This window comes from Panthera tigris, chromosome B2 (genome assembly GCF_018350195.1).
Source record: "Panthera tigris isolate Pti1 chromosome B2, P.tigris_Pti1_mat1.1, whole genome shotgun sequence".
NCBI classification, from domain to species: Eukaryota; Metazoa; Chordata; class Mammalia; order Carnivora; family Felidae; genus Panthera; species Panthera tigris.
Window position 1 is genome coordinate 1,773,235 of NC_056664.1, and position 9,974 is coordinate 1,783,208.

General features: G+C 48.2%; 1 long non-coding RNA gene across 2 annotated transcripts; it reads left to right on the top strand.

The window, feature by feature from the left end:
* Positions 1-7,975: 7,975 nt before the first annotated feature.
* LOC122238492 lies at positions 7,976-9,929 on the top strand. 2 transcript variants are annotated; one of them, XR_006217423.1, is made up of 2 exons: positions 7,976-8,261; positions 8,509-9,929. It is a non-coding gene; the product is annotated as an uncharacterized LOC122238492 (long non-coding RNA). The 2 variants fall into 2 exon arrangements; XR_006217422.1 differs by lacking the exon at positions 7,976-8,261 and adding an exon at positions 8,301-8,348.
* Positions 9,930-9,974: the final 45 nt, after the last annotated feature.

Sequence of the window (9,974 nt, forward strand, 5' to 3'; positions counted from 1 at the left end):
ATGGTCCTTGAAGATTACTGTCTGCTTTAGCTGAGTGGAGGGTAGTGTCCAGATGCAGAGAGAGCCTCCCCAGCCTTGCAGTAAAGTCACTGGAAACAGGACCACACAGACCCCACATACCATTCGGGGTATCATGATTTGTGGACCACCGAGGGCCTCTCTAAGAGATGTGGAAGGAAACCGGTCCTGAGGGAGGAAAAATATTTGCAATAAATGTGAAGGAAGCACATTAATATCTCATGATACACCTGCCTTCAAGCGCTCCCAAATCAGTAAGAAAAAACAAGCAGCCCAACAGACACATGGGCGCCAGGCAGTAAACCAAATGGCGTCTGTGCTGGGATACAACGTTCTCCTTCACCAATAATCAAAGACGTATAAATAAGAACAGATGCATTCTGTGTTTATCAGATTGGCCACAGTTAAAAGGCGAGGAGGCACCCGCCTGGCTGTCGTCGGTCTGGTATGTGGGGGCGGGGTGGGGGGGTGGGGGGGTGGGTTGCACACCAGACCGGGGAGGGAACCGCCAGCTGCCAGTTTTCTGGAGGAGAACCTACCATTCTGAATGCGCTTCTTTTAAAAGTGCTCTTAATCTCCTGGAAGCCCCAGGGCCTGAGAAGGAAAATGGTAACGAGGCACAAATAAAAACGCTTTGCCTCTCAGCCAGCAGCTCTTGGTTTATCGAGTTCCCAACTGCTCAATCGTCTCTGCTAAAATTGGGACTGGGTGAGGGATACAGGCCTGGATATTGCTGGACACCCCGCTTCAGTAACATATTTAACCGCACCCCACCTCCCCGGAGGCCTCCCAGTCTCCTTGTCCCTCTCGTGTACAGTACGGTGCACTTCTGGATCCCAGGTGCTGAGGCCTGAGTCACACTCCTCAATTCACAACTGCTTGTCCTTGCAAAGCCCCCTCTTGTTCTGTAGATTATTTACAGCCTCGATTTCCAAACCACATTCTCCAACCCCCCATCCCCATGGCTAAAATAGGTTTCCTATTCCTATGGTTTGTAATCCTGGAAAAAACTTGCACATTCCTCATCAGATTACTAGCCCCTTAAAGCTTAAAAAAACCCACTCACTCCCCCCCCCACCCCCGCCTTTGGACAGCAGAATCAAGTGGTTGAGTTCATCAAACTCTTACATTCATGGCCCTTTATCATCAGGCTGTGCACTGATTGTCTTATTATATTAATTTAAAATGTTTTTTTTCTTGTCTCCAATCCACCCCTATTTTCCGGCTCTCGGGAGGATGGGCAAGGAAAAAATCGATCGTGCAGACTGGCAGGTCGGGGCCCCAGACGACAGGAAGCCAAATGACTGAGACAAGGTGAAGGTTCGTGCAGGTTGGCTTTGAATTCCAAGTCGAGGGCGAGCGTCTGGGCTGGCCCTCCAGGACTAACAGGGAGACGTCGGGCCCTCCGGATTCTCCCCACACCTCTCTTCCCACAGCCTTCCCCACAGAGGGTCTATGGGCAGCTCTCTCTTCTACCCGCCCCCCGCCTCCAGTGGGAAGTCCTCTCCGCCAGCCTGTCACCACCCCCCCTCCAGGTCCACACAAAGGGCAGCCTCCGCCTCCAAGTCTGTTGGGGCTCAGTTCTTTGAGTCTGGGCATTCCTGAGCTCTCTTGGAAAACAGACGCTTTTGTTATCCCAGATTCCTCACCTCTCCTCCAAGGCCTCTAATCTGCTGGGGGATGGTGGGGGGGAGCCCAAAACAATGACCTCTGACCCAGCCCCAAAGCTCCCACAGCCCGGTTTCCTGCCGTGTGAACCTCCGGACAGCTGACCGGACACCTGCCCCCGGCGGCCTCTGTCTCAGCTCAAGAACGACGGACATTAAAATATAAAGCCTCAAAAATAACGTTTTTGTTACTTACCAATGTTTTCCATTCCTTTATCCTTCCCAAGCTGTGTGACTTTGGGCAAGTTGCCCTGTGTGCCTCTGCTCTTTGTTTATGAAGTTGGGAGAATAATACAAAGTTTACAGAGTTAATTTAAAAAAAAAAGTAGAGGAGATGATTCATTCAAAGTCTAAACACGACCCGGCCAAGGTAAACATCCAGTGTTGACTCAACTGAGTAAGAAACCGATGCGCAAGTAGAAAATTCAGTTTCCCCAAAGTCATGGGAAATTGTGCACTGCTCCTCCATTGCTGTTATCAATTCCTTGCTCTCTTCACTATTTTCTCCTTGCTCAATGACCCGAGAGCAGAAGACATTTCATCATAAACTCTGACTCCGTGGTGGGACTAAGTGGCCTAAAATCTCCACTGTTTGAGAATTCTGTCCGGGAGAAGAGAAATTTCCAGGGCTTGGGCTCCACGGTGGGAGGGCACTTCCTGTCACCATGGCGTCCCGGTCCACCTGCCCCTTCCAGCACCGCTGCCTCCTCCTCTTCCAACCACTGGAGCCGCTTATCCAGTCCCTGTTGTTGCCTTTCCGGAAGGTGCAAATAACCCCCCTCTTGTCTTCTCTCTTCCAGGTTCTTCACTTCCTGCGGACCCCCGCCCGGCGACGCCCCTCCCCCGATAGGGCCAGTAGGGCCAGTTGAGCACGGCATCAAACCCAGCCTCACCAGCGTGCGCCACGCCTATCTGGACAGGCTCCCGGCCTCCTTCCCGGCACCCCTTCCTGCGATCCCCTGACTTCGCACCAGCCGAATCCATCCAGTCTCTAAAACACACCTCTTTGCACTTATATTCTTGAACTTGGAGGTCAATTATTCCGAGTACTTTGGGATTCCACCCCCCCCCCAAAATATCTCTATGTTTCTTCCCACCTAGAGGACAAGGATGCAATTTTATCAGATTTTACCAAACAAGATTTTAGGTGGAAACGTTTGTAACCTGAGCCATAGAGTTAAGGCTGGAAACCTGTCCAGACCTAAACTGAACCATAAACTCTTCTCACTTTCTGACTTTAAAAATCCTACACTTGGGGTGCCTGGGTGGCTCAGTCGGTTAGGCATCCTGTAAGGGTTAAATTGTAGTGTAGGGCTAATGCTTAGCTTGAAAAATAACAGCTTTGTGTTGACACTGAAGGTTAAGAGATAACAGCCTTGCTTTGCTCTGGTAAACTACGCCTCATACCCTTGTAAATTAGGCTTCACCAATTAAGGAAACAAAAGTTCAAAGAAAAGAGCATCAGAGGCAGGGTCAAGGAGATCCACTGGTTGCAACTTAGAGGCAGAAAGTCTAAAGTAAACACCTCATTAGGCAACTGTTAACTCATCTGAAACCTGTTTCTTTGTTTTGTTCCCAGGTGATGATAAAACGATGTGATTGGTTATAAAAACTCTGTCCCCCGGCTGTTCGGGGCCGCACTCTTATCAAGAGTGTTGGTCCCGATCGATCGGTCGGCCTTGCCTCTCATTGTAATAAACTTTGTTGTGACTGTCACTGGTGCCCGTAGCATTCTGTTTCAGGAGTCGTGTGGATGCAACAATCCGGCTTCGGCTCAGGTCATGATCTCACGGTCCATGAGTTCAAGCCCCGCGTCGGGCTCTGTGCTGACAGCTCAGAGCCTGGAGCCTGTTTCAGATTCTGTGTCTCCCTCTCCCTCTGCCCCTCCCCTGTTCATACTCTGTCTCTCTCTGTCTCAAAAATAAATAAACGTTAAAAAAAATAAAATAAAATAAAATAAAATAAAATAAATAAAATAAAATAAATAAAAATCCTACACTTGCCCATAATCCATGATATTTAATACACAATGATGAAGTTTTAAGGTGATGGTGGGGTGGTCCAGAGCCAACGGCCAAGAAAGAATTCTTGAAGACATCTTTGGTGCAAAAAGGTGATTTTATTAAAGCACAGGGACAGGACCTGTGGGCAGGAAGAGCTGTCCTGACAGATAACTGATTATGTACCCTCAGGTTGGGAGGGGGTCAGGGGTAGAGTAAGTCTGCAAGGAATTTTGGAAGCAGGGTTTCCAGGACCTTGAGGGGCTGGTGTTGCTAGGGAAATGCCACTTACCACCGTTTAGTAAAACCTCAGTCATGAGACCCTTCAGATGTAAGGTGGGGTTGCATATGCTTGGAGTATGTTTGCCAGCATGTATCTCAGGGCGGTTAAGACAAAGGAAGTAGACTTGCAGGATCCTGGGGGGGGGGGGGTGTCACGGTAATGTTAAGCCAGGGTTCCCTTTGCCCCCAGCGAAGTGTCATCATTGAGGCAGCTGACCCCGTAGAGGGAGGTCATTCTATCAGTTTTGAGGATTTGTCGATGGGCTGTAGGCAGTAAGGGAATTTAATTTTTCATTTGCCTTAGTTTCCCACATCACCATGGCAAGCACTTAAACCCCTTTCTTTTGTTCTTGGACAGCCAGGAGTGTTCAAGGAAACACATGTCCCACCTGGGTGGGGGTGGGGGGGGAGATGGGGGGAGGCTATAACCTGTACTTTGCCCTCAGCTCACCCCACACAGGGTGGCAGAAATCACTCTGTCTCAACCACTGCCTACTTTTCCCATTCAGACTCCAACTTTTCCTTGAGCAAGGACTCCTTGGAGGAGAACTTTCTTGCCCAAGGTGACACAGCTAATGAGCGGCAGTTAAATAAAACCTCCAGACTCCCCATCCTCACTTCTGTTACTGACTTGATCCTGCCTGAAAATCGACAGCAAGTTTCTTGTGTTTTAATTAAAAGTAACAGAAGTTTGGTTCCTTTGGTTATAAAGGAAACAGGTTCAGCTTTTGCTGAGATGCTGTCCACCTCTTCATCCCAGATTCAAACCCAGCCTCTGCAACGCAGACCTCACATAGAGATTTTGGTCCCCATTTAGTTTTACTTGAATATTTTCCCTGAATTCGATCATCTCCATTGGCATCTGGGATCCCCGTTCAGACCTCCAGGATTTTCTTTACTCTGGGTGCAAGTGTGAGGCATACGACTTATCCCTAAATCTGCAACTTTAAAATAATATTGCATATGTTTATGTAATATTTGTAGTTCACAAATGTCCTTCACATCAGTGATTCCATTTAGCCCTCCCAGCAAGCCGGTTACGCAGATAGGACACGCATTCCTTGCTCGAATTTGCAATGGAAAAGTGAGGTTCAGACAGGGGACATGACTTGGGCAGTGTCAGAATAGTGTAGACCTAGACCAAAAGTTTGAGTTTTTATTTCAAATCCATTTGTCTCTCCACTCTTAGCTCAATTCCCCATAAAACATGTTTGGGAATGGAGGAAAGTCCCAGAGAGACCACAGTCCTTTTGCATTTAATTTTCATCCACACGTGTTCTTAACCTGCTGACTTCCTTTCCCAAACTTGCTGAGGTCTGGGACTCTCCCCTGGTCTGGGCTGACTGTGGCCCCGAGACTTCCCCAGAGCCAGGCGGCCTGGCACACGGCCGTGTCACTGACCCCAGCTTTCTGCTCCAGGGAGAGCTCTGCTGCTTGGAGGTGAGGGTGGGAGGCAGTGAGAGGAAGGGTGTGTGCTCCCCAAGGCGGTGTTCTTGTCTCTTACTCCAGCTCTAATGGGCTGGGGGAGGGCGTGGGAGAGAGCTCCGTGTCCTGGCACAACTACCGGAACCTGAGGAACCTACACGGTTGGAAACCAGAGCCCTCCCACCTGCAGATTCTGCAGTCTGTGCCTCAGGCCCTTGCTCCCAGGGAAAGAATAAATATGCTAAATAAAAGATGCCCTTTGTCAACAATCATGCCCTGCGGCCATCACCAATGACGTCCCAGATCTGTGAGGCTTTGAGAAAATACCTCCCTAGACCTCAGTTTACCCATTTATAAATCAAAAAATCACCTAAGTCCTTTCTAAGGCGACATTCTCAGTTTTTTTGTCTCAGCTTTTGAGAGAGATTCTGAGCTCCTCCGAAGCTGAATTGATCAGTTGTTACCCCTAGGCGATTGGGAAGCAAAAGTAAGAATCAAGAAATTCTGTGGATTTTGAGTTCTCCTGTGGCATATAGGTTTTCCAGGCCACAGCTGTATATGTGAGAGCCAGATGCTCAGTAAAGTAGAAAGACTGGCCGGTCCAAGCCACCAGGCCAGGGCCAGACACAGCTACAACCGTACCCCCACAACTGTCTATCCACGTTGCAATCAGATCGGATGCAGAACAGATTCGCGGTTGAGACCACTTGGCTTCTCTATCACCCTTTCGCCTCTGGCACCCTATGAAGGGTCTGAGGGCACCAGGATAACACCAGGACTTGACCTAGAAAACCCCTGCAGTCACCCCAGGGACACCCAGGGACAAGGTTGGCTCTCTTTCTGCCTAAGATCAAGAGAGGCAGAACGTATTTACAGATGCAGTGATATGATGTTTGGAGTTTGCATCAAAATCATTCCGTGTGTCTGTGCAAGGGGGGAGGGCTGGGGGCACATGTGGATGTCGATGAAATTGGCCGGGAAATGTGCTGATCACGGCTGAAGCAAGTAGGAGGTATATGAGATCAATGATACTCTTCGCCCTGCTGCCTGCGTGTGTTTGAGAGTTTCCATAGAAAATATTTAATCAAAGGTAACAAGCTGGGAAGGCGGCTTCTTAAAATTAATGGATAGAAAAGGAATAGCACAGAGGGTAAATAAAAGACATGAATGGAGAGGGAAGGGGAAGGAAGAAAGAAGACAGAAAAATAGTGGGATTTTTGTGAGTAGTCACTAAGTCCTTACTCTGTGCCAGGCATTTCTAGGTATAAATTCTCACTAACGTTTATTTTAAAAGTCATCGTTATTATGTTCTTTTACAAAGAAGAAACTAATACACATACAAATTAAAATTGCTCAAAATTGCATAGCTAGAAAGAACTCAAAGCCAGTTCTGTTTAAGCCCTAAATCCCAACTTTTGTCCCTGGACACAACAGGCAGGGAGAGAAAGAGACAGCAGCCATAGACAGCGAAGGGTATAGAGTGTAGAAATGGAAACAAATGGGAGACAGAACAAGGCTCAGTGAGTTAGGCATCAGGGACCAGGTTGACAAGAAGCCGTTTCGAAGCCATTCCCGGATCGGTGGGCAGTCGGGGCTGATCCCTCTCCCCCGCCCCGGACTCTGAGGAGGAGGGTTAATCTTGCATCAGGATAAGTTAATAGAAATCTGTGATGCCATCTGGAGCTTGCTGTGAAGGAAACATGAATTCCATAGTTCCATCTCCTACTGGTGCAGGCACCCAGGAGAATCCACGACCTCCCAGACATTTGTGACTAGCCTTGCCACGAACTTCCTGTGTGTGTGTGTGTGTGTGTGTGTGTGTGTGTGTGTGTTCAAGCTAAATTATAGCAGAAAGGGAACAGGTGGGGAGGGACGTCTGATTGGCTGTCAGGTTAAGCATCCACTTTGGCTCACGTGGTGATCTCCTGGTCTGTGAGTTCGAGCCCCGTGTTGGGCTCTGTGCTGACAACTCAGAGCCTGGAGCCTGCTTTGCATCCTGTGTCTCCCTGTCTCTGCCCCTCCACCACTCACACTCTATCAAAAATAAATAAGCATTAAAAAATATTTTTTAAAGTTCAATTGCCTGGGTGGGTAAACTAAAATGGGCACCAATCTCAAAATGGCAATTCATATAAACTTAGACTGACTTTTGGTTGACATTAAGGCCAAAGTGAATAATAAAAAATAAAAATGAGTGAACTGATAGTGTTCCAAGGATATTAGAGAAAAGAATGCTATCTTGGACTATATTGATTAGTGCACAGTATTCCAAAAAATGTGCTTTATATTGATCGAATCAGACCTGAAATAGCGTTTCTACCTGCGGACAGAACAAATAAAAATGTAAATTAATACATCAGAGCATGTTCTAAGGAAGAGCGTCAAGATGTAAGCTGGCTTCCAGTAGGTATTTGTTGAATTATGAGGCAGGTAGTTAGACGTGCGTGAGGAGGGATAAAGCAGGTGCGGGCCACAACCTCCGAGCCACCTCCAAGGAATAACAGGACAGGAAAGGCCTAACCGCAGAGCCGGCTCAGAAGCCACAGCGGGGGCGGGGCGGGGGGGGGGGGGCGAGCTCCAAGAGCTGAGCATGCGCACAAAAGGTACAACTTGCCCTTCCGGTCACAGCAAAAGCTCGTTAGAAACCCATAAATACGCACTGCGTGAATAAATACAATTAGAACAATGCATCAGGGGCAGGCGCATGCTCCAAGCCAAAGTGTGATGCACCCACCAGCTGCCGGTCAAACAAGTCAATCCAAGCCCAATCTGCTCGTACACAAAGCAAATTTAAGAGGATGCGGCTAGAGCTTCCGGGGCCGGTCCCACTGTCGCTCCGCAGTGGCCCGCTCTCTCTGTTGCGTGAACGGTACGTAGCAGCCCTATGAACTATGCCCCCACTCTGGTGTCGGGTCTCCATCCTTCCACACGTCTGGGTCAAGAACCGAGCGAGCCGGTAACGCAGAGAAACTAGATGAACTCATGAAAGGAGGCAGAAATGATCTGTCATCTGTCAGCCTCGATTCGGGCCCCCACAAGCCCTTTACGATGCAGCCGGCAGAGTGAACGTTGTAAAAATATTGGTTAAATCTGACACGGTGTTTTCCCGCTTGCAGGTCCCAAGGCTGCTCAGAGAACGTCCAGAATCCAAATGACCACGAGGCGCCCCGGAGTCGGAGCCCTCGCATCCTCCAGCCGCTCCGGTCTGTTCTGGGTCTTGCCAGCCACCTCCACCCGGCGCTGCCTCTCACTAAGTCTTGCCGTGTCCCAGGTCTCACCTCCCGGGTCCCCTGGATGGAGGGACCCCCTCTGACTCCTCCCGGTTACGCTGTGTGATCTCATCTGTGGTCTTCTTTCCAGGGCTTCTCAAATTCTGCAGCTTTCTTGTTTATTCCATGAAACGAGCATACATCGATTTATGGTCTACCTACCCATGAGGTGTAAACGGCCTGAGTGCAGCTCACTCTGTCCAGCTTGTCCAAAAGTCACCTGCTTTGATTCATTCGGAGCTTAATAAACACTCGTCGGATGAATAGGCAGACCTCTAGATGTCTTAGAGTAATAGCTCATAGATCTGGTTGGCCGCACATAAGCCATTTTACACATCTGTTGAAATATATGGACTCCTCGCTCTCTAGAAAAATGACGCTGCGCACTACGGTTATAACACCAAGGGGTTCCCGACCCCTCAATACTCTTGATGTCTATAGCGATGTTAGGTTTGCTTAAAATAGCAGGAACAGAAAATCTTTTCCTCTAAAGACATGAGTTTCATCCAGAAATTGAGAGTGGATGTTCTGGCCAAATATTTTTTCCATTTCCCAATGTATTCAGAGCCTTTGAAACAAATACAGCTACCCCTAGAAGCTCAGAGTGTCTCTCTGGTCCTGAGCTAGTGGTTCAGGCTACAGCTGGAAAAACTGTAAGTCCGCGGCTATGCCTGTGGGAGGCCCTACCTGCCCCCACTGAAAGAGACACACACATATAGGCCTTCCGAGCTCTGAGAGCTAGTGCACAGAAGTAACATTCCGTGCTTGTACGTGTGCTGTGGCATCGAAGTGTGGTGCCCAGGACAGTTCCGTAACTGGTGACCTCGTACAAGCAAAGCTTGTGTAGAAAGCCTCTGTATGCTCATCTATGCATATGCTAGGGCTTCCTGGGGACCTAGACCAATCAAGGCTCAGCATGCTAAGAACAAGGAGACAATAGTTCGAAAGCATGTCTTTGCTAGAAATCTAAGAAGTAGAATCACACGCACAGCAGATGCGTGGAAATATGTTGTAGGTCAGCAGGAATGCACGAGCAGGCTTTTCTGGTTGATCCTGTTACTCTGCTCTACGAGATCTGTATACTTTCAAATTTCAAATTTCATTTCATTTCAAATTTATAGTTGGTTTATAGCCCAGCATATGGTCAGTTTTTGTAAATATTCCATGTGCGCTTTAAAATAATATGTATTCTGCAGTTGTTAGGTGTTCTATATATGTCTGCTAGGTCTAATTTGATAACTGTGCTGATTAAATCTCATATGCCATTATTCATGTTTTTCCTGCTTTTTCTGTTACTAAAAGAAGTATCTTAG